Below are 25,068 nucleotides of genomic sequence, written 5' to 3'. Positions count from 1 at the left end.
CAGGGGTTCACAGAATCCAACAGCATGCCTCCAAATAAATCCTAGAGGCCTCATGTACCTCTATGGAAGCCATATTACAGAGTCAAACAAAAGGGTGGTGCCAAGTTTAGGAAATAGCAGGAGAAAAGGGAAATTTCCCGGTGGGCCAATGCCCAGAAGGCCACTCAAGCCCTCCTTGCAGCAGCTACCAAGATACATAAATATCTGATGCTCTCAGCATTAATTAATATAGGCCATATTTTGTGCTGCACTGTGGTATTTGGTTCTGCTGGGGCGGTCTTTTGTTCTGTACTAAGGTATTGCTGGCCCTACCTACTTCTGTTGTTCAGTCTTCTGTCAATTTAGACCCGCCTACATCAGGCCACATTTAGGTTTTTTTGCAGGGCCACCTTAAGTTCCCAGTTCACCCCTGAGCAAAGTACAGTGCTCTGTTTTCTCTCATGGATAGGGTGTAACTTTAAAACCTGGCAAAGCTCCAGTACTCTGGGAATAATGATTTTCTGCAAGTGCCACCAGCCTCTGTAAACAGAAGATTCATACTTACCTGCTCCCTGCTTCTCTGGTCCGAAGTGCTGCCTCCTTCATGTCCATGTTCCATACCCTGCACGGCATTTACATCTGCTGCCGCATGGGCATGGTCACATGCTTCACTGCAGCCAATGACTGGCTTCAGTTATTAGCTACGGCACATATGACCATATCCATACTGCGGCAGATGTAAACACTGCACAGCGGCCAAAACATGGACTTTGTGGAGGTAGCGCAGAGAACTGGAGCAGTAGGGAGCAGGTAAGGAATGAATCTTCTGTTTTTCAAGAGGGAGGCTGGGGCACTTGAAAAAAAAAATCATTATTCCCAGAGAACCCCTTAATGATCAGGCAATTTTCCATTTCATTTTATTCGTTTTTTACTCCCAGCCATCCCAAAGCCATAACTTTTTTAATTCACATAGCCGTATGAGGCTACCTTCACACTAGCGGCAGGACGGATCCGACAGGCTGTTTACCCTGTCGGATCCGTCCTGCCGCTATTTCGCCATGCCGCTGGACTGCCGCTCCCCATTGACTATATTGGGGATTGGGCCCCTACACAGAGGAAGGGGGGAGTATACTTATTTAAAATGTAACTTTTAATATAGTCTAGAAGTGACAGAATAATAGGACTCACTACACATAGTAGACATACATACATGGATAAGACCAACTTAATGGCAGACATCCCAACCTGCAAAAACTCATTTCAGGGAGGTGCACTTCTCATTTCAGGGAGGTTTTCTTTATTTATTTTTTCACGAACTTTTTATTACATTTTCCAAACATATGCAGTATCTGCACACTTTGCTCTATGGTGTGGAGGACTGGGCTCATTACCCTGCCCCAAATTATCATATTTATGTACAGGTCCTTCTCAAAAAATTTGCATATTGTGATAAAGTTCATTATTTTCTGTAATGTACTGATAAACATTAGACTTTCATATATTTTAGATTCATTACACACAACTGAAGTAGTTCAAGCCTTTTCTTGTTTTAATATTGATGATTTTGGCATACAGCTCATGAAAACCCCAAATTCCTATCTCCAAAAATTAGCATATCATGAAAAGGTTCTCTAAACGAGCTATTAACCTAATCATCTGAATCAACTAATTAACTCTAAACACCTGCAAAAGATTCCTGAGGCTTTTAAAAACTCCCAGCCTGGTTCATTACTCAAAACCACAATCATGGGTAAGACTGCCGACCTGACTGCTGTCCAGAAGGCCATCATTGACACCCTCAAGCAAGAGGGTAAGACACAGAAAGAAATTTCTGAATGAATAGGCTGTTCCCAGAGTGCTGTATCAAGGCACCTCAGTGGGAAGTCTGTGGGAAGGAAAAAGTGTGGCAGAAAACGCTGCACAACGAGAAGAGGTGACCGGACCCGGAGGAAGATTGTGGAGAAGGACCGATTCCAGACCTTGGGGGACCTGCGGAAGCAGTGGACTGAGTCTGGAGGAAGACTGGGGAGAGGGAAATGCCAAAATGCCTGAAGTCCAGTGTCAAGTACCCACAGTCAGTGATGGTCTGGGGTGCCATGTCAGCTGCTGGTGTTGGTCCACTGTGTTTTATCAAGGGCAGGGACAATGCAGCTAGCTTCATTTTGGAGCACTTCATGCTTCTATCTGCTGAAAAGCTTTATGGAGATGATTTCATTTTTCAGCACGACCTGGCACCTGCTCACAGTACCAAAACCACTGGTAAATGGTTTACTGACCATGGTATTACTGTGCTCAATTGGCCTGCCAACTCTCCTGACCTGAACCCCATAGAGAATCTGTGGGATATTGGGAAGAGAAAGTTGAGACACACAAGACCCAACACTCTGGATGAGCTTAAGGCAGCTATCGAAGCATCCTGGGCCTCCATAACACCTCAGCAGTGCCACAGGCTGATTGCCTCCATGCCACGCCGCATTGAAGCAGTCATTTCTGCAAAAGGATTCCCGACCAAGTATTGAGTGCATAACTGAACTTAATTATTTGAAGGTTGACTTTTTTTGTATTAAAAACACTTTTCTTTTATTGGTCGGATGAAATATGCAAATTTTTGGAGATAGGAATTTTGGGTTTTCATGAGCTGTATGCCAAAATCATCAATATTAAAACAAGAAAAGGCTTGAACTACTTCAGTTGTGTGTAATGAATCTAAAATATATGAAAGTCTAATGTTTATCAGTACATTACAGAAAATAATGAATTTTATCACAATATGCAATTTTTTTGAGAAGGACCTGTATATGATTAAAGCATCCAGGGGGGGGGTGAATTTAACACTGGAGTAAATTATATAATTAAAATGGAGGGTTAAATGTGTAAATGTATTTAAAAAAAAATACATCTCTCTCAATAGTTATATAGCTACTGAATGAGACAGAAGGAGGGATGCCTTTAACATATATATCTCCTTGAGAAGCCAATTTGACACTAAAGGGTTAATTCAACCTTTAATCTAAACTCTGTCCTGTCACTTCTCTTATCTCTCTGCTCTGCTATCTGACTGAGATAAACCTTTCCGGGAGATATTGTTTCACATGCGTGTCAGGGAGCTGTTATCTAATAGCGGGAGACTCCCTGAACCTCCGGGAGACTTGAGATCCCTGTAATGGTGCCTAGCTGGTATAGATAAAAAATTCTGCTCCGTCTGTGAGGACACGAACAGTCTTACCAGACCCTTTGTAGATAATGGGAAAGGTTCCTTGATGACAGGAGGCAGGTGACACTGGGTGTATGCCGGGCGGGAATAGGTGCTTCTGCTGTGTAGCCGGGTAGGTCAGACAGTAGGATTGGTCCTATATAACCCTATCAAGGTGAAGGGGGCTATTATGCTTCTACCTGTCTACACAGAGCACTCGCCTTTGAAAAGGCGACCCCGTCCGATAGCCTGTCCCTGTAATGGACCTGAACCCTAGAACTACAGATAGTTTACCAGTGATAGATAGATGATGATACTTCCAGTGGTCTCCCGACGTGGCACGTTACTGTCCGTGACTTCTTCAGGGGAACGACTGCAGGAGGTAACAGGATAGCCGCAGGTATCTGACCTTAGGCTGATTAGACACTGGGGAAAGGAACAAGCTGTAGAAACTTGTATTCTGCTATCCCAGGGTGGGATGCAGTGTGGCACAGGAGGGGTAGTCCTGTACAAGACGGTCTGGGGGATATAGTAATCCCATACAGATGAGACCCTTATGGTTGAGGGTAACAGTGTAATAAGCCAGCAAGCCTAGGCGGCTGGCTTATTACACTGTTACCCTCAACCATAAGGGTCTCATCTGTCTGGGATTACTATATCCCCCAGACCGTCTTGTACAGGACTACCCCTCCTGTGCCACACTGCATCCCACCCTGACCTACCCGGCTCCTTTCCCCAGTGTCTAATCAGCCTAAGGTCAGATACCTGCGGCTATCCTGTTACCTCCTGCAGTCGTTCCCCTGAAGAAGTCACGGACAGAAACGTGCCACGTCGGGAGACCACTGGAAGTATCATCATCTATCTATCACTGGTAAACTATCTGTAGTTCTAGGGTTCAGGTCCATTACAGGGACAGGCTACCGGACGGGGTCGCCTTTTCAAAGGCGAGTGCTCTGTGTAGACAGGTAGAAGCATAATAGGCCCCTTCACCTTGATAGGGTTATATAGGACCAATCCTACTGTCTGACCTACCCGGCTACACAGCAGAAGCACCTATTCGCGCCCGGCATACACCCAGTGTCTCCTGCCTCCTGTCATCAAGGAACCTTTCCCATTATCTACAAAGGGTCTGGTAAGACTGTTCGCGTCCTCACAGACGGAGCAGAATTTTTTATCTATACCAGCTAGGCACCATTAAGTTGGTCTTATCCATGTATGTATGTCTACTATGTGTAGTGAGTCCTATTATTCTGTCACTTCTAGACTATATTAAAAGTTACATTTAAAATAAGTATACTCCCCCCTTCCTCTGTGTAGGGGCCCATTGTCTGTTCATCACTTCGGAGTGTTTTCATAGCCTGTATTGATTCAGTGCTCTGATCAATCTTCGCTATATTGGGGATTATACAGGGAGTGCAGAATTATTAGGCAAGTTGTATTTTTGAGGATTAATTTTATTATTGAACAACAACCATGTTCTCAATGAACCCAAAAAACTCATTAATATCAAAGCTGAATATTTTTGGAAGTAGTTTTTAGTTTGTTTTTAGTTTTAGCTATTTTAGGGGGATATCTGTGTGTGCAGGTGACTATTACTGTGCATAATTATTAGGCAACTTAACAAAAAACAAATATATACCCATTTCAATTATTTATTTTTACCAGTGAAACCAATATAACATCTCAACATTCACAAATATACATTTCTGACATTCAAAAACAAAACAAAAACAAATCAGTGACCAATATAGCCACCTTTCTTTGCAAGGACACTCAAAAGCCTGCCATCCATGGATTCTGTCAGTGTTTTGATCTGTTCACCATCAACATTGCGTGCAGCAGCAACCACAGCCTCCCAGACACTGTTCAGAGAGGTGTACTGTTTTCCCTCCTTGTAAATCTCACATTTGATGATGGACCACAGGTTCTCAATGGGGTTCAGATCAGGTGAACAAGGAGGCCATGTCATTAGATTTTCTTCTTTTATACCCTTTCTTGCCAGCCACGCTGTGGAGTACTTGGACGCGTGTGATGGAGCATTGTCCTGCATGAAAATCATGTTTTTCTTGAAGGATGCAGACTTCTTCCTGTACCACTGCTTGAAGAAGGTGTCTTCCAGAAACTGGCAGTAGGACTGGGAGTTGAGCTTGACTCCATCCTCAACCCGAAGGCCCCACAAGCTCATCTTTGATGATACCAGCCCAAACCAGTACTCCACCTCCACCTTGCTGGCGTCTGAGTCGGACTGGAGCTCTCTGCCCTTTACCAATCCAGCCACGGGCCCATCCATCTGGCCCATCAAGACTCACTCTCATTTCATCAGTCCATAAAACCTTAGAAAAATCAGTCTTGAGATATTTCTTGGCCCAGTCTTGACGTTTCAGCTTGTGTGTCTTGTTCAGTGGTGGTCGTCTTTCAGCCTTTCTTACTTTGGCCATGTCTCTGAGTATTGCACACCTTGTGCTTTTGGGCACTCCAGTGATGTTGCAGCTCTGAAATATGGCCAAACTGGTGGCAAGTGGCATCTTGGCAGCTGCACGCTTGACTTTTCTCAGTTCATGGGCAGTTATTTTGCGCCTTGGTTTTTCCACACGCTTCTTGCGACCCTGTTGACTATTTTGAATGAAACGCTTGATTGTTCGATGATCACGCTTCAGAAGCTTTGCAATTTTAAGAGTGCTGCATCCCTCTGCAAGATATCTCACTATTTTTGACTTTTCTGAGCCTGTCAAGTCCTTCTTTTGACCCATTTTGCCAAAGGAAAGGAAGTTGCCTAATAATTATGCACACCTAATATAGGGTGTTGATGTCATTAGACCACAGCCCTTCTCATTACAGAGATGAACATCACCTAATATGCTTAATTGGTAGTAGGCTTTCGAGCCTATACAGCTTGGAGTAAGACAACATGCATAAAGAGGATGATGTGGTCAAAATACTCATTTGCCTAATAATTCTGCACGCAGTGTAGTCAATGGGGACGGAGTGGCAGTCCAGCGGCACGATGAAATAGCGGCAGGACAGATCCGACAGGGTCAACAGCCTGTCGGATCCGTCCTGCCGCTAGTGTGAAAGTACCCTGAGGGCTTGCTTTTTGTAGGACAAGTTGTACTTTCTAATGGCACCATTTAGAGGTTCATACAACCTAGTGAGAAGCAGGAAAAAAAATTCTAAATGGTGTGGAATTTAAAAAACAAAAAAACAAAACACAATTCTGCCACTGTTTTATCATATATGTTATTATGTGGTAAAACTGACCGATTACTTTCATTCTTTGGGTCAATACGATTACAACGATACCACATTTGTATAGTTTTACTTGCGTTTTAATACTGGGGAAAAAAACTGACAACTTTGGAAAAAACAAATTTTTTCATTGCATCCCATATTTCCCCTTTTTTTTAAATATTTTTACAGTATGTGTACAGAGCTGTATGAGAGCTCATTTTTTGCAGGGCGATCTGTTATTTTCAATGATACCATTTTGAGGTGTGTATGAATTTTTGATCACTTTGTATTAAATTTTTTGTGGAAGGTAACGTGACAAAAATGCAGTAAATCGGCCATTTTGACTTTTTTTCTTTCCGTTTTCTTCTGTATGGTATACATATTATTATATTTTAATAGTATAGGCATTTTCACGGGCAGTGATGCCCATGGTTTAAGTTGGTTATGTATTTTTATTTTGGGCAAAGAAGGGGTCATTTTAATTTTCAGAAGCTGCCACACACTGCAGCTGGTGCACAGACAGGAGTGTGCGTTCCCGATTTTTGACTTCCCAGATGCCATGGTCACATTAGACCATGGCATCTGAGGGGTTAAATTTGTGCCCTGGGTGCCTTCTGTTATGCTTCTGCTATAGTGCCTGGTGTGCTCACGAGCGGGCGCCATATTTAAAGTCAAGTTAAACTATGTACATTTTGCTTTCCACTGAGGGCTCATGCACACAAACATATTTTTTGTCAGTGTTCGTTTGTTTTTTTGTTTGTTTTGCGACCCGTATGAGGAACCATTCACTTCAATGGGGCCACAAAAGACGGAAAAGACTCTTTGTGCATTCCGTTTCCATATGTTCATTCCACAAGAAAGACTGAACATGTCCTATTATTGTCCGCATTACGGACAAGGATAGGACTGTTCTATTAGGGGCCGGACCTTTCATTCCACAAAATGCTAAATACGGGTGGGAGTGCAAAACACTAACGGTCATGGGCATGAGCTCTAACTCCCATTCTTTTTAGCTACCATATGGCACACACCTCCTGGGCTATATGTGCCTCCAATATGTCAGCCTTTTTTCTTATACATTTGACCTCTGCACCATATGTGGCAGATGCCCGCTGTTTCATACAGCAGACACTCAACCACAATGACAGGGAACGTAGATTCCACTGAACCCAGTCATTTAACTCCTCCAGTGCCGTGATCAACACTGATTGCGGCACCTGTGAGGCAAGGCAGAGGTATGCGTCTCCCTCAGCCTTCCTATCCTAGCCCCCTTAATGAAATTACGGGGCTCCGATCGGTTACCATGGCAGCCTGGACGCTTGTGAAGCCTTCCAGGCCTGTCATGGTAAGCTCCCTGCTGTTGTGTGCACAAAGCACAGGCAATCCTATTCACCCTAATAGATCTGAATAGGGTGAATAAGACAAGGGATTAAAAGATCCCAGGTTCTAGTCCCCAAAGGGGGCTAATAGAAAACAAAGAAAAATTTAAAAAAGTTAAAATCACCCCCCTTTCCTTATTTTACTTATAAAACATATTAACAATAAAAAATAAACATATCAGGTATTGCCGCTTACGAAAATGTCTGAACTATATCCTCTGTGGATGGAAAGATAAAAAAGTTATGGCTGTCAGAAAATGGCGATGCAAAGAACATTTAGATTTTCTCAAATGTTTTTATTTACTATTTTAGTTACTGTATGCTGTCTGCATCCGTGTTTCTGTTCCGCAGCCTGACAAAAAAAAAACACAATAGAACAGGTCCTATTCTTGTCCGTTATGCGGTCAAGGATAGGACAGTTCTACCGAGGGCAGGATGTTCCATTCCCCAAAATGAGGAATGGACACAGCCGGTATCTGTGTTTTGCGGATCAAAAATGGCTACAGCCGTGTACACGAGCACTTATATCTGCATTATGGTTGGAAAAATGGCTGATGTCAGCCTAAAGTGTACACATATATACACCTATACACTGTATGGGATCGCTCTCTCAAGCAGGGCGGTGATGACAGATTCCTCCTCTGACAACAGGGTTCAAGTCCAAATGGTGCTTTATTTTGGCATTTCAGCACCAGCACAAACATCACAAAATAAACACCTGCCCATCTGGGCTCTACCTAATACATAGGTCGTCTCTACCTCACCTATAGAGCGCAGTTCACACACAGGGTACGATCCGGCTTTTCTCAGCCATACGGTCCAGATGATACAGATACAGATGAATGGTGCGGAGGAGCAGGGGAGAGGCGTCTCCCTTGCCCGTTCCTCTGATAGGCTACAGGCACTAGGCCTGACGCCTATCAGAGGCCGATGTAGGTGGCGCAATGATGTCAGCCGTACAGAGCGCGGGACACAGGCAGGAAGAGGCCTGCATCGCATTGCAGTGTCAAGGAGGTAATTATAAGTGTTTATTGTTTTAATTATTTTTTGTACAGTATGGCAAGAAGGGGGGTGGGGCCCTATATACTGGCACATTATGGGGGGAGCACTATGGAGAGGAGGGGAAAGAAGCACTATGGGGGCATCTAATGGGGCCTTACATACTGGCACATTTTGGGGGGGCACTATGGAGAAGGGGGGAAAAGAGCACTATGGGGGCATTCAATACTGGCACCCATGTTGGTGCCACTATGGGGAAGGGGGGAGAGAAGCATTATGGGGGCATCTATGTGGGGCAGTCTATAGGGACATTTTATACTGCCACATTATGAAGGGCACTATGGGGACGGAGGAGGAGCACTATTGGGGGCATCTTCTGGGGGCACTATATAGGAGTATTTTATACTGGCACAAATTATAGGGGCACTATGGGCACCTTAGCTCAACTGTGGGCACTAAGTGTTTTTTGTAGTGGCACACAGTATGGGTCATTGGATCACATGAGGGTACTCTGGGGACATTGACTTGGGGCCCTAAAAGGAGGCATTTTTTTATTTATTTTTTACTGACACACAACGGAGCATTTTTTTGTACTGATGCACATTATAAGGGGGCTTCATTACAGCTGGGGGACTATGGGAGCATTATTACTTCTGGGACACAATTACTGTTGGGGGCACTGTAGGAGAACTATTACTACTAAGTGCACTCTAGCACAGAATTATTACTATTGTTGGGATATTGGGGAGCACTATTACTGTGGGGGCACCCTAGCACAGTATCAGCTTAGCACAGTTATTTTTGGGGGACATTATGGTTACACTATAAGTGTCAGGAGCACTATTTGCTGGGTGCAGTTATTTTTTAGGGCATTGTGTTTCAATAATTATTGAAGGGGGCGTTATCTGTGTGTAACTAGTATTTTCAGGGGGTTTATCTGTTTCGACAGTATACTTTTGGGGGGCACAGCATCTCAGTATTGGGGGTGCATAATGGGATGTTGAGAAGGTGGGAGGAAAAGTAAAAAACTAAGATGTCTGTCAAACTCTGCAGAGATGAGAGATGGCTGAAAGAAACCATCATGGTGGTCTGGTCTGAATGGAGAAGATGAAGAAAGAGAACATCTACATCAAAGGAGACGTCACTGGATGTAAGAGGTATGGGCGCGATATATGGGTGGGGCTGTGTGTGGGTGTGGCTTGAGGGTGGGCGTGGACAAAGGGACCCCATAATCTCCTATTTCCCGGGGAAATGCCCCTCCCGAGACCAGGCTCTGGATCTGCCACTGGCTGAAGCAGCACCATTTCTGGATTCCAGTTATCTCACTCAGCTAAACCGAAAACCTGGGTGAGATACACACCCTCAGCACCCCTCTATCATGCACTTCACCACAACATATATGTATGAATAATGCACATAAATGTATACATGTATACAGTACACATACAATGTGATTTTCAGGATTTTTTTTTAGATCCAGTCTCTCACAGTTGAAGTGTACCTACAATAAAAATTACAGACCTCTCCATTATTTGTTGTTGGGAAAACTTGCAAAATCGCCAGTGTATCAAATACTTATTTTCCCCACTGTACCAAACAGCAATGGTAAACATATTGGGGTACATTTATTTACACCTGAGTTTTAGACGCCGGTCTTAATAAGCCCCAGCAGTGGATCACCAAAATTATCTAGAGCTGCTGGCCTCTACGTAAAAGAACACTCATTACATAATACCATGGTGAACCATATAATAACTAGTAAGGGCTCAAAGAATTAGCCAAACTTACAAAAAACAGGAGCCACGATATACGAAAATATGAAAGGATCTTTATTAGTGAAAATAATAAGTTAAAAAATACAATACATAAGGTAAAATGAGCATGAGAGGCGGGACAAAAGGTGACAGCTATGGTGACACACACCTAATGGGAATGGATCAGTAACTATTAAATATGCTACTGAGGGCAAATTGGGAAAAATACAATGATGAGATCAATAATACACCACCGGACACAGATGTATAAAGACTAGCCCTGGGTCCCCTCACAACATATGTAAGGCCTCAAAATACAGAGAAAGGGAGCCAGATACAACAGCACATAACCCTCAATCAAAGACACCCCAAGCCCAAATAATGATGCAATAATGTTAAAGGGGTTTATCGAAATATTTCTTTACTGATGACCTATCCTCTGGATAGGTCCTCAGTATCTGACACCTGGAACCCCCGTCAATCAGCTGTTTTGAAAAAGTAGTGGCGCTACTGTCAGTGCCGCTGGTTTCTCGCATCTTAGGGTACTTTAACACTAGCGTTTTTCTTTTCTGGCATAGAGTTCCGTCACAGGGTCTCTATACCGGAAAAGAACTGATCAGGCATATCCCCATGCATTCTGAATGGAGAGTAATCCGTTCAGGATGCATCAGGATGTCTTCAGTTCAGTCATTTTGACTTATCAGGCAAAAGAGAAAACCGTAGCATGCTCCAGATCCGGCATTTTTTCCCATAGGAATGTATTAGTGCCGGATCCAGCATTCGGAATACCAGAATGCCGGATCCGTCCTTCCGGTCTGCACATGCGCAGACGGAAAAAAGGGTGAAAAAAATAAATGTCGGATCCGTTTTGCCGGATGGCACCGGAAAGACGGATCCGGCATTTCAATGCATTTTTTCGACTGATCAGGCATTTCTAAGACTGATAAGGATCCTGATCAGTCTTACTAATGCCATCAGTTGGCATACGTTTTGCCTGATCCGGCAGGCAGTTCCGGCGACGGAACTGCTTGCCGGATCTCTCTGCCGCAATTGTGAAAGTACCCTTACCAAGCACGGCGCTGTACATTGTATAGTGGATGTACTTGGTATCGCACTCCGCACCATTCACTTGAATGGGGCTGAGCTGCTCCTAGGCCAAATGACGCACGTACGTGTTATCTATCGGCCTAGGAAAAGCAGACAGAAGGCCGCGGCGCTACCGCCTTTTCAAACAGCTGATCAGTGGGAGTCTAGAGGTCCTGAGGATAGGTCATCAGTATAAAAATCTAGGAAAACCCCTTTAAAGTAACAACACAATGATATAACCAATAGTGTGCGCAGCCAGGATGATGCCAACCCCAACATGCGTTCGGTGTACCTTCGTCTCATATGTACAAATTACTATGTATCGATGGATAGATAGATAGATAGATAGATAGATAGATAGATAGATAGATAGATAGATATAGACCCTTTTACTATGAAGAACCATCATGCTCTAACATATCAGAGGGCTAGGGAAGGGGGTATATTCTTAGAATACAAGCTGCACACATGATTTACTAGGATGGAAGATCCCTTCAGTCATACACTAACAACCATTTTAAACCACTCACCGCCTGAATAAACACAGGACAACTTCTTGATGGAAAATTAGCCTTCGCGGCCCTATTTATTTAGACAACATATTAACCAATATACAGTATATATACCATGTAACACAATCATCAACACAGAACATAACAAAATACAGGTGATAGGATCCTAGAAGGCAACCAGGCAAGCAGTTTCGTCACTCTCCACAGCTCGATTCCTCGTCCCACCTTACCCTTGGCCGCGGTCACCGACCCAAGGGCACCAATCCATAATACCAGATACCCCTGCAGGCCCTTTTGCCCAACAGGAGCCCAAACCACCAGCTTGCCGAACTTCCTGAGATGCACGCTCCAACTTGTCATACACCTCTTAAACCTTGCAGTGCCTTCCAGGACCCTCCATTAAAATGCCTCACGCACAAACAAAGTAATCCTAACCGAAATTACCCCCAAAAAAACACAACAAAGTTAAATAAATAGGTAATTAAATAAATAAATAGGGTGGGTGGGAGGGAAACTTCACCTATTCACAGTGGATGCTGGTGGAGGGGTCCCTCCCCCTCTCCAGGTTATATACAGCCCGCGAATCCCAGATCCACCCCTTTTCCCCCCCCCCCCTGCCCTAACCATCCACGATCTGCTTTAACCCTTTCCTGACTTCAACTTCCCCCTAAGTCAAGCTTCACTACACTATGGCTGCGCTCCGCTCCGTTGCTCTCAGTATGCAGGGCTGTGGATGCTATAAGTTGTTTTTAGCTTCCAGTGATTCTGAATTTAGAAAACAGCATACATAGGGGAAGAGGCAAGAAATTGCAGAGTGATGATCAAACAAGCCTCCTAATACTTTCCAGAGCAACACTGTAATTGCCATTTAGCTTAGTTCTAGAGATGACAGCGCCCCCTTGACCAATTATTGTGCACCCCGTGTGCTTGCATGGGTCGTACACCCCTAAGGCCGGCCCTGAAAACAAGTAAGATTTCTGGTGGGAAAAGTTAGATATTGGCAGCAGTCTTATTATATACTTGCAGCATATCCTCTGAATTACATCATGATGCCTTTTTATTAACAGGCTGAATTCACCATGTTCCGCTTTTCTGGTGCCTTTGGAAGTCAGTTCCGGTTTCTGCATTTGCATCTCTGGAGATCTGGTTTCTGGAAATTACCTCATAAATCACAGGTAGAAATTACAAGTACACCTTTTGTTACTTCATACTTTTTGTCATAGTACACAGTAAAGAAGAGTCAACGTTGGCAACGATCGTAGGGTTGGAGGTTACCTTTGGCTGTGACTCTGAATATTTGGATTAAGCCTATACTTCAGCAAACAAAATGAAATAATGCTATTCCCAACTGTACAATGTTATATTAAAATTAAAGGGGTTATCCTATGATAAATGTCAAAAATTTAAATCAGAGATCATATAGTGCATGACAACCTCTAACAAACCTATAACCAGCCCTGTACCTCACATGGATCCAGAGATCTCCCCATTCATTGCTCTGCTAGATTTATTTCAAGCTGCCAGCTCAGGGAGCATGTACTTTCTGCTGAGGAACTGACGTGTGCATCCACCTCAGTGAGATGGACACAGAAATTAGATAAGGTGCAAACAGCAGGTGGCGCTATACAGATACCTTTTATTGAATAACTCAGTGGCAATACAACATTTTTAATTACATGTAATTACAAAAATATTCAAATCCAGGTGCTGTTTAAAAACTGTAGAATATTTTACATGGGACAACCCCGTTAAAGAGACCCTTCACTTCCAAAAAAATCACATTAATTGGGGAACGAACAGAAAACTTACCTCCTTTTCATCTTTTTTGTTGCAGATTCACTAGTCTTGGGTTTCTCTTCTCCAATCAAAGATGGCCGCACCATCTCTCAGTCTGCCTGATACATACTGTGCATTTGAGCAGTGCTGGCAAATCCAAGGGCAGCAGGGAGTGTTTTCAGCAGGAATTGTTGTGGGCTAGCAATGCAAAGTGTGCGTTAGGTAGTCTGAGAGATGGTGCGGCCATCCTGGAGGGCAGAAGAGGAGCCCAATAACTGATGGATCAGGTAAATGATGAAAAAGAGGGCATCAGGTAAATGTTAACTACACTTACTAAGTACTAACTAAACAATTTTTTCTTCCGCTCAGTGGTTTTCTTCCATCTGATTCTCGGAAAATTTGCCGGGTTGAATCCTGATCTCGGCGGGTCCCCATTATAGTTAATGGGGCTGACGACGCGTTACCTTCCAGCAAAGCCAGAATGCAGAGAGGTCGAGCAGGCTGTTGTCTGCCGGAACAGACTGTCAGATATTAAGCGCTAGTGTGAAGCTGACCATAGAAGAAAGCATGGATTTTTTTTAAAGTGTGGAGAATGCCTTTAACCCCTTAATGACTGGGCAATTTTCCATTTTCGCTTTTTACTCCCAGCTTTCTCAAAGCCATAACTTTTTTATATTTCCATTCACATAGCGGTATGAAGGCTTGGCTCTCCATAGGAACTAATAGGAACCAATGTGCGAAAGCCCCGTGTCACACTGCCACACAGTCCGGCTCCCCTTATTCTCTCTAGCAGGAGCCAGTGCATGCTGGGAGAGCGCTCTCACAGTTTTATCCTCACAGTCAATCTCATACATTAGCACCGGGTGCCTGCTGTTTAACCCCTTAAATACCAGGCCTATTTTCATTTTTGCATTTTGGATTTTTCTTCCTCATGTTCCAATAACCATAACCTTTTTATTTTTCCATTCACATAGCTATATGAGGGCTTATTTTGGGCAGGACACGGTGCATTTTTTAATGCCACCATTTAATTTACCATGTCTTATATTGGAAAACAGGAAAAAAAATTGTTGTGTGTCAAAATTGAAAAACAAACAAACTGAATTCCGCCAAGGTTTTTGGGGTTTTGACAACACAGCGTCCACTGTGTGCTAAAAAAGACCTGACGTCCTTATTCTGCGGCTCAGTACAAATGCGGTGACACCAAACTTGTATATTTTTTATTTTTTTTACTTTTACTTAGGTTTTACTACTTTGATCTATTAGGGTGAATAGGATTTTTAGAGTCTCCATTCTGAGCTATGCCTCTTGCATAGCTCAGTATGGATACTGCCATGACAGGCCTGGATCGCTTCAGCAGCGTCCAGGCTGCCATGGTAACCTATCGGAGCCCCGTGATTTCACTACATGGGCTCTGATCGGAAGGCAGAGGGAGCCGCATCCCTCTGCCTTCACTTACAATCAGCGTTGATTTTGGCACCTGATGGATTAAATGACGTGATAATGCAAGCACCCAGTGGTTATGGCATCTGCTGCACTCATGACTGCCGACATATATATTCGTGAGGAGTTAGGGAACTTAGAGCTGATACTTAGACAGATGATAGGTGATATAGATAGATAAATCATAGGTGATATAGATAGATGGGTGATAGGTGATATAGATAGATGATAGGTGATATAGACAGACAGATGATAGATGATAGATGATATAGATAGACAGATTATAGTTTATATAGATAGACAGATGATAGTTGATATAGATAGACAGATCGGGGTTATAGATAGACAGGTGATATAGATAGACAGATTATAGTTGATATATTATAGATAGACAGATGATAGTTGATATAGATAGACAGATGATAGTTGATATAAATTGATGATAGTTGATATGGATGAACAGATGATATAAATAAATGATAGGTGATATAGATAGATAACAGATAGGTGATATAGATAGACGGATATATCATGCTTGCAGCATTCTCAAAGTGCAGCATTACTAATTGCATTTGAGATATTCAGGAGATACTCAGGAGGTAATCTGGAGGTGTATACAATCTAAAAAAGTAAGATTTGTTGGTTTAAAAACTTTCCCCTCTTTAGACCTGGCAGACCTGGTTCTGTGCAGGAATTGTTGTGCTTTTATTTCAGGTCCACTCTTCGGAGGTTTGGATGCTGTCTGATCTGTAGACAGCTCTCCATAATGCAGCAGGAAATTGCATTTTTGAAAGCTCAGATTTGTAAATTAACTGTTAAATAAACTCAGGCTGGAAATGTTGTAATGCCACTGCCACAGAGCCCCCCTAGAAATGGAAGATGGGTTACTGCAGGTTCTGGTAGACTTAGAGTTGTTGATAGAAGACGTGTCCCACAGTCTGTGGCTCTCCATAATTCATTTGCAGCACTTTCAGAGCGCAAGAGCAACATAGAGGATGGCTCAGGCACAGTGGGTGAGAAACAATCATCTCCCATGCCTAAAGTATGCAAGACTGCAGCCAAAGACAAAAAGGATAAGGTGAGGACTGATAGTAAGCAGCTGTTGGTGGGCGACTCTATCATAAGAGGTGTGAAGTTTGAGGAAAATTGTTTTGTGGGATGTCTCCCTGGTGCTACCGCTAGCAGGGACAGATGACGTATCCTTAATATTGTTAAGCAAGCAAAGCAGGAAGATGGATGTTATTGTCCATCTTGGGACAAATGATCTGGCTTGCAATGAGGTTTCAAAGGTGAAAGAAGCATTTCACTCACTTGGAAATGATATACGGGAGGTTGCATCGACTGTTTCATTCTCTGCAGTTTTGCCTGTGCATAACCTTCAGCATGACAGGCAGATCCGCATTAAGGAATTCAATGTATGGCTTGGTGAATGGTGTCTGAACCAAAGGTTTGGCTTTGTGTCTCATGTTAGCTCTCGTTGAAATGGAAAAGAACTGTACAAGAAAGATGGTTTGCATCTATCTCTCAAGGGGACGAATGTCCTCAGTGAACAGTCCAAAGTATTTGCTAAGGAGCATTTAAACTAGGAAAGGGGGGCAAAAGAGTGATAATCCATCAGTCCGACTGCCCCCCGGAACAATTTCAGAAGATGCCAGTAGCACATAGTTTAAGAAATGAAAAGCTCAGAGTCTTGTCTACAAATGCTCGCAGTTTAGGGAATAAGATCAATGAACTTGAGTCTATAATGGCATCTGAGAATATAGATTTAGTGGCTGTTACGGAGACATGGTTCAATGAGAGTAATGACTGGGATATAACAATACCAGGGTTTTCTCTATATAGGGAAGACAGAGAAGGCAAGGGAGGGGGAGGGGTGGACCTGTATGTGAAAGATAGTATAAAATCAAATTTAATACAAGTTAGCGAGACCAATGTAGAGTCAGTTTGGGTTACGTTGCTGCTTGATACTCATAAGGTAACTCGTGTAGGTGTGATATATAGACCACCTAGCCAAGTCAAAGAATTAGATGATCTACTAGTTGAGGAAATAGCTAAAATGACATTGAAAGGGGTAGTTATCATTATGGGAGACTTTAATCTTTCTGATGTAAACTGGAAAACTAAAATAGCTAGTTCTGCCAGGAGTACAGATATTCTAAATTCCCTACTAGGATTATCTTTACAGCAAGTAGTTGAGGAGCCAAACCGGAAGGAGGCCATTTTAGATTTAGTATTCACAAATGGGAATTTGGTATATGATATTACTGTAGGGGAAAGCTTGGGATCTAGTGATCACCAGTCAGTGTGGTTTACTATAAGTACAGTGACTGAGTCACACCACACAAAAAAAAAAGTTTTAGATTTTAGAAAAACTGACTTTTCTAAAATTAGATTAGTGGTATACGAGTCCCTATCAGATTGGAACAGTTTCAATGGAGTCCAGGAGAAATGGGACGACTTAAAAGTGGCACTATTGAAGGCAACAGATAATTGCATTAGGCTTGTCAGTAAAAGCAAAAAAAGGAAAGATAGGTGATAGGTGACCGTGGTACTCAGTAGAAGTGGCCAAAATCATTAAAAACAAAAAGATAGCATTTAGTAATTATAAAAAAAAAAAGCGAGGATGACAGGCAAATTTATAAGATTAGGCAGAGAGAGGCCAAGCAAGTTCTAAGAGCTTCTAAAGCATAGACAGAAGAGAAATTAGCTCAGTCAGTGAAAAAATGCGATAAGACATTCTTCAGATATATAAATGAAAAAAGCTAACTAAAACAAGGACTTGCCAAATTAAAAACAAAAGAAGGAAGGTATATGGAAGAAGATAAAGAACTAGCTGACTGCCTCAATGAATACCTCTGTTCAGTTTTTACAAAGGAAAATGAAGGAAAAGGACCTCAGGAAGGAAGACTAATGAATCTTTTGATGCATGTGTCTTTACAGAGGAAGAGGTTCTAAGTCAGCTGTCTAAAATGAATACAAATAAGTCACAGGGGCCTGATGGGATACACCCAAAGCTATTAAAAGAGCTTAGCAGTGAACTAGCAAAGCCATTAACAGATTTATTTAACCAATCACTGGTAACAGGAGTCGTCCCAAAAGATTGAAAATTAGCAAATGTTGTGCGCATTCACAACAAAGGTAGTAAGGAGGAATCGGGCAACTATAGGCCAGTAAGCCTGACATCAATAGTGGGGAAATTAATGGAAACCATACTTAAGGAGAGGATTGTGGAAGATCTAAAATCCCATGGATTGAAAGATGAAAAACAGCATGGGTTTACCTCAGGGAGATCATGTCAAACTAGTCTTATTGATTTTTTTGATTGGGTGACTAAAATAATAGATGGCGGAGGTGCAGTAGACATCGCTTATCTAGACTTTAGTAAGGCTTTTGATACTGTCCCACATAGAAGGCTTATCAATAAATTGCAGTCTTTGTGCTTAGACTCCCATATTGTTGAATGGATTAGGCAGTGGCTGAGGGACAGACAACAGAGGGTTGTAGTCAATGGAGTATAGTCAGACCATGGTCCTGTTACCAGTGGGGTACCTCAGGGATCTGTTCTGGAACCCATATTGTTTAATATCAGTGAAATTGCAGAAGGCCTCGATGGTAAGGTGTGTCTTTTTGCTGATGACACAAAGATTTGAAACAGGGTTGATGTTCCTGGAGGGATACACCAGATGGAAAAGGATTTAGGAAAACTAGAGGAATGGTCAAAAATCTGGTAACTAAAATTTAATGTTGATAAGTGCAAGATAATGCACCTGGAGCATAAAATCCCAAGAGCAGAATATAAAATCAGTGATACAGTCCTAATCTCAGTATCTGAGGAAAGGGATTTAGGGGTCAGTATTTCAGAAGACTTAAAGGTAGGCAGACAATGTCATAGAGCAGCAGGAAATGCTAGCAGAATGCTTGAGTGTATAGGGAGAGGCATTACCAGAAGAAAGAGGGAGGTGCTCATGCCGCTCTACAGAGCACTAGTGAGACCTTATTTGGAGTATTGTGCGCAGTACTGGAGACCATATCTCCAGAAGGATATTGATACTTTGGAGAGAGTTCAGAGAAGAGCTACTAAACAAGTACATTGGACTGCAGGATAAAACTTACCAGGAAAGATTAAAGGACCTTAACATGTATAGCTTGGAAGAAAGACGAGACAGAGGTGATATGATAGGAACTTTTAAATACATAAAGGGAATCAACAAGGTAAAAGAGGAGAGAATATTTAAAAGAAGAAAAACTGCTACAAGAGGCCAAAGTTTTAAATTAGAGGGGCAAAGGTTTAAAAGTAATATCAGGAAGTATTACTTTAATGAGGGAGTAGTGGATGCATGGAATAGCCTTCCTGCAGAAGTGGTAGCTGCAAATACAGTGAAGGAGTTTAAGCATTCATGGGCTAGGCATAAGGCCATCCATCATATAAGATAGGGCCAGGGGCTATCCATAGTATTCAGTATATTGGGCAGACTAGATGGGCCAAATGGTTCTTATCTGCAGACACATTCTATGTTTCTATGATAAAGATAGATGATAGATAATATAGATAGACAGGTGATATAGACAGATGATAGGTGATATAGAAAGACAGATGATCGGTGATATAGATAGATAAATTATAGGTGATATGGATAGATGATATAAATAGATCAATTATAGGTGATACAGATAGATGATATAGATTAGATAGATAGATAGATGATACAGTAGGTGATATAGATAAATGATAGGTGATATAAATAGATGATAGGTGATATAGACAGATGATAGGTGATATAGACAGATGATAGGTGATATGGAAAGATCATAGGTGATATAGAAAGATCATAGGTGATATAGATATACAGATGATAGGTAATATACATAGACATATGATAGGTGATATAGACAGACAGAAGATAGGTGATATAGATAGATAGATTATATAGATGGATAAATGATAGGTGATATAGACAGACAGATGATAGGTGATACAGATAGACAGATGATAGGTGTTATGGATAAACAGATAGATGATAGGTGATAAAGATAAGCAGATAGACAGATGATGGGTGATGTAGGTAGACACACAGATGATAGGCGATATAGATAAATGATAGGTGATGTAGACAGGCAGATGATAGGTGATATGGATAAATGATAGCTGATATACATAGAGACAGATAATAGGTGATATAGATAGAGACAGGTGATATAGATAGACAGATAATAGGTGATATAGAGACAGATGATAGGTGATATAGAGACAGATCATAGGTGATATAGATAGATACATGATAGGTGTTACGGATAAACAGACAGATGATAGGTGATATAGATAGACAGACGATAGGTGATATAGATAAAGACAGGTGATATAGATAGATGATAGGTGATATAGACAGACAGATGATAGGTGATAAAGATAGATGATAGGTGATATAGATAGATGATAGACAGATGATAGATGATATAGATAGACAGATGATAGTTAATATAGATAGACAGATTATAGTTGATATAGATAGACAGATGATAGTTGATATAAATAGATGATAGTTGATATGGATAGACAGATGATAGGTGATATAGATAAATGATAGGTGATATAGATAGATAAATGATAGGTGATATAGATAGACGGATGATAGGTGATAAAGATCGATGATAGATAATATAGATAGACAGATGATAGGTGATATAGATAGATAAATTATAGGTGATATGGATAGATGATATAAATAGCTAAATTATAGGTGATACAGATAGATGATATAGATAGATGATAGGTGATATAGATAAAGTATAGGTGATATAGACAGGCAGATGATAGGTGATATAGATAAACGATAGCTGATATACATAGAGACAGATGATAGGTGATACAGATAGATAGATGATAGGTGTTACAGATAAACAGACATGATAGGTGATATAGATAGATAATAGGTAATATAGACAGATTATAGGTGATATAGATAGAGACAGGTGATATAGATAGAGAGATGATAGGTAATATAGATAGAGGCAGGTGATACAGATAGAGATGGGTGATATAGATAGGTGATATAGAGACAGATGATAGGTGATGTAGATAAAAAGATGATAGGTAATATAGAGATAGGTGATATAGATAGATGATAGGTGATATAGATAGGCAGATGATAGGTGACATAGACAGACAGATGATAGGTGATATAGACAGACAGATGATAGGTGATATAGACAGACAGATGATAGGTGATATAGATAGACAGGTGTTATAGATAGATGATATAGATAGAGACAGGTGATATATAGAGATGGCCCGAATAGTTCGCCGGCGAATAGTTCCCGGCGAACATAGCTTGTTCGCGTTCGCCGCTGCGGGCGAACATATGCGATGTTCGGTCCGCCCCCTATACATCATTATTGAGTAAACTTTGACCCTCTACCTCACAGTCAGCAGACACATTCCAGCCAATCAGCAGCAGACCCTCCCTCCCAGACCCTCCCACCTCCTGGACAGCATCCATTTTAGATTCATTCGGAATCTGCTTTCACAGAGAGAGGAGGGACAGTGCTGCTGCTGCTGATTCAATAGGGAAAGCGTTAGCTAGGGCATTGTTCTGTGTCCACAGACTCATCTGCTGTAAGGACAGCGTCCTGACAGCACCCCAAAAAGCCCTTTTCAGGTCTGGTACATCAGTCTGCTTTTTTTTTAAAATATATATATATATTGCAGTTGCCTGGCTGCCCGTGTGTGAGAGGCTGCAGGCTCAGTCATAGACAGCACTGTGTGCACAGTGCACACAGGGTGTGACAGAAAATACCTCGCAGATAAAAAATAATCTATTTAATATTTTTCTGTGATCTAATCACATTTGCAAGCCCGTGTGTGTCAGGCCCACAGAGACTGTATTGTGTCCACTGGCTAGTGGCTGGTTCTGCCTGCACTCATACAGTTACAGGGTGTCATTCGCCCAAATACCTTTCAGAAAAAAAAATTCTATTTAAAATTTAACTGTGATCTAATCACATTTGCAAGCCTGTGTGTGTCAGCCAGGCCCACACAGACTGTACTGTGCCCACTGCCCACCACTTATATAGAGTGGCACAGTACCTTGCACGCATAGTAACACTTATCTAATAAAAAATGACAGGCAGAGGCAGGCCACGCCGCACTGGCCGTCGTGTTCGTGGTGCTGTGATTTCCACTGGCCCTGGAATAATGCCCAGTGTTCAGAGGCCACGTACCCTGAACCCAAAAAATTCTGAGAAAATAGTTGACTGGCTTACACAGGACACCCAATCTTCAACAGCTTCCGCTAAGAACCTTGACGCACCATCCTCCTCCAGCTCAGCTTTGGTCACCACTCTCCCGCCCACCGCCCCCACCGCCACCACCACCACTACCACCACAGCCACCACAGCCGCTTCACTTGATCCCTCAGAGGAGTTATTTACACATCAGTTGGATGAAATTAGTGATGCGCAACCATTATTGCAAGGGGATGTAGATAACAGGGATATGTCTCAGTCAGGCAGCATTACACACATGGACGTACATTGTGATGATGATGATGATGATGTTGTACCCGCTGCTGCTTCCTTTGCTGAGGTGTCAGATACAAGTGAAGCGGTTGATGATGACGATGTGTCCGTGGATGCCACGTGGGTGCCTGCTCGAAGAGAAGAAGAAGAGGGGGAAAGTTCAGAAGGGGAGACAGAGAGAAGGAGGAGACGAGTTGGAAGCAGGGGGAGGTCGTCGCAAGGAGCTAGTGGCACAGTCAGACAGCATGTATCGGCACCCGGGGTCAGCCAGACAGCACGACAATCAACACATGCTGCTGCCACCACCAGAATGCCGTCATTGCAAAGCTCAGCAGTGTGGCATTTTTTTTGTGTGTCTGCCTCTGACAACAGCGATGTCATTTGCAACCTGTGCCAAAAGAAACTGAGTCGTGGGAAATCCAACACCCACCTAGGTACAACTGCTTTGCGAAGGCACATGATCGCACATCACAAACGTCTATGGGATCAACACAGGATGACGAGTAGAAGCAGCACACAAGCTCAAAGCCACCATCCTCCTCCTGGTCCAGCATCTTCAGCCACGTCAACCACTGCTGTCCTCCTTGCCCCCTCTCAACCACCCGCCACTCCGCCTCTCACCTTCAGCAGTTCCATCTCATCTGCCCACAGTCAGGTGTCTGTAAAGGAAATGTTTGAGCGTAGGAAGCCAATGTCCCAGAGTCACCCCCTTGCCCGGCGTCTGACAGCTGGCTTGACGGAACTCTTAGCCCGCCAGCTTTTACCATACCAGCTGGTGGAGTCTGAGGCCTTCCAAAAATTTGTCGCTATTGGGACACCACAGTGGAAGGTACGCGAACAATTTAAAAAAAAAAAAAAAGGCAATCCCAAACCTCTACTCAGTGATTGAAAAGGAAGTCATGGCATCTCTGGCATACAGTGTTGGGGCAAGGGTCCATCTGACCACTGATACCTGGTCTTCAAAGCACGGTCAGGGCAGGTATATCACCTACACTGCGCATTGGGTCAACCTGCTGACGGCTGACAAGCATGGAATGCGTGGCTCTGCAGCGGAGTTGGTGACACCGCCACGACTTGCAGGCAGGCCTACTGCCACCTCCTCTACTCCTCCTACTCCATCCTCTTCCATAACCTCCTCGGCTGAGTCCTCTTCTGCTGCGGCGTCTGGCTGCACATCAACTGAATCCCCCCAGCTTCCCAGGGGCTATTCCACATCCCGGATACGACAGTATCACGCTGTCTTAGGGTTGACTTGCCTGAAAGCAGAGAGCCACACCGGACCAGCACTCCTGTCCGCCCTAAACGTACAGGTGGATCAGTGGCTGACCCCGCACCAACTGGAGATCGGCAAAGTGGTGTGTGACAATGGAAGCAATTTGTTGGCGGCATTGAATTTGGGCAAGTTGTCACATGTGCCGTGCATGGCACACGTGTTGAATCTCATCGTACAACGCTTTGTGTCTAAGTACCCAGGCTTACAGGACGTCCTCAAGCAGGCCAGGAAGGTGTGTGGCCATTTCAGGCGTTCCTACACGGCCATGGCGCACTTTTCAGACATTCAGCGCCGAAACAACATGCCAGTGAGGCGCTTGATTTGCGACAGCCTGACACGTTGGAATTCAACACTCCTAATGTTCGACCGCCTGCTCCAACAAGAAAAAGCCGTGAACGAGTATTTGTATGACCGGGGTGCTAGGACAGCCTCTGCGGAGCTGGGAATTTTTTTGCCACGTTACTGGACGCTCATGCGCAATGCCTGTAGGCTCATGCGTGCTTTTGAGGAGGTGAGAAACCTAGTCAGTCGCACCGAAGGCACCATCAGCGACCTCATCCCATTTGTTTTCTTCCTGGAGCGTGCCCTGCGAAGAGTGCTGGATCAGGCTGTAGATGATCGTGAAGAGGAAGAGTTGTGGTCACCATCACCACCAGAAACAGCCTTGTCATCATCGCTTGCTGGACCTGCGGCAACGCTGGAAGAGGAGTGTGAGGAAGAGGAGTCAGAGGAGGAATGTGGCTTTGAGGAGGAGGAAGACCAACCACAGCAGGCATCCCAGGGTGCTCGTTGTTGTCACCTATCTGGGACCCGTGGTGTTGTACGTGGCTGGGGTGAAGAAAAGACCGTCAATGACGTCAGTGAGGATGAGGAACGGGAAATGAGTAGCTCGGCATCCAACCTTGTGCAAATGGGGTCTTTCATGCTGTCA

This window comes from Bufo bufo, chromosome 4 (genome assembly GCF_905171765.1).
Source record: "Bufo bufo chromosome 4, aBufBuf1.1, whole genome shotgun sequence".
Taxonomy (NCBI): Eukaryota; Metazoa; Chordata; class Amphibia; order Anura; family Bufonidae; genus Bufo; species Bufo bufo.
The sequence above is the reverse complement of the archived record's forward strand: the minus strand, read 5'-3'. Positions refer to the sequence as shown.